Source organism: Scomber japonicus, chromosome 14, assembly GCF_027409825.1.
Source record: "Scomber japonicus isolate fScoJap1 chromosome 14, fScoJap1.pri, whole genome shotgun sequence".
NCBI classification, from domain to species: domain Eukaryota; kingdom Metazoa; phylum Chordata; class Actinopteri; order Scombriformes; family Scombridae; genus Scomber; species Scomber japonicus.
This window is the reverse complement of record NC_070591.1, coordinates 30259045-30260260: the sequence shown is the minus strand read 5'-3', so window position 1 is coordinate 30260260 and position 1216 is coordinate 30259045.

The following is a 1216-nucleotide window of genomic DNA, read 5'->3' as shown; positions in this document are numbered from 1 at the left end:
TTTCAAAAGAATCTCACTCTGTGTTCGCACTGAGCTTACTCGCTCATTTTAAGGAATATCTGAATACAATAAACACTGTCAGAATCTGCCGGCTTCTGTGTCTCTCACGGTGTTTTCGGTTTTTGGACAGGAGTTACGGTTTTCTCACAGTTTGCAATTGTTCGGGACCTTGTCAGAAGCCAAATTCTTAGAATTTTGAGACATTTTTCAAGGCAGATCCTGAAATCGCCGTAGCAACCGCAGGGCCTTAGCTGACAATGGCAACCTGTTGCTGGGCAGAAACTGACCTACTTTTTTGTGATTGGCTGAACTGACCTACCTTTTTGTGATTGGCTAATTCTACCTGTCTGTCTGTTTTACCAGTTAACTGAGGTAGCAGCCGAGCTAGTATTGATACTCTCTCTATATATACATATGAATTATACTGACAGTCTTACTGCTCAAATGCAGGCTGGTGTGTGTGTGTGTGTGCGTGCCTGCGTGTGTGTGTGTGAGTACATACTGTGTTGTAGTGCTTAGTTAGTGCATGTTGCTACTGCCTTGTGCTCTGTGTGCTACTCTCTGCTTACATCTACTGTTACACTTGATACTGACCAGTAAGATGTTCTTAATACTGCCACAGTAAAAGTTACTTAGTGTTATATGATCAGGGTGACTTTTGAACACTGGAAATAAATTGTGTACTCGTCCCGGCAGTAGCCCCGTGGCACTCAAAATTTCCCTGGAATTTTCTAGTGTTTACTTTACAATTCTCTTTTGCCATATTTCGGCGCGTAACTCCTCCCACAGCTTTGAGAAAACCCTGACAATATATACATCAAAACGTGCGGCTCGATCGGGGGAGGGGTGCTATGACTTTTGGTGTTGAAATTCCAATTTTTCCCAAAGTTATTCCCAAAACAAAATAGTCATGATTCTCCATTGAAAATGAATGGGAATTTCTGTTTGAACACAAAATTTCATCTTTTTTCAGAATCACCTAGCTCTCTCATACTTGCACATAGAAATGTGATTCAAACTTTAAAACGAAGGAAAACTTGTGCTCTCTTCACAACACTAAACTGTTTTTACATAACATGTAAACTTTTCAAACTATGAGCAGTCAAACGAGGAGTGGAAATCACTTTTTCTTCAAAGTTAGAGTGGAAGCGGCAGTTATTGACACTCTTACTGCTCAAATGCAGGCCTGGCAGGTGTGTGTGTGTGTGTGTGTGTG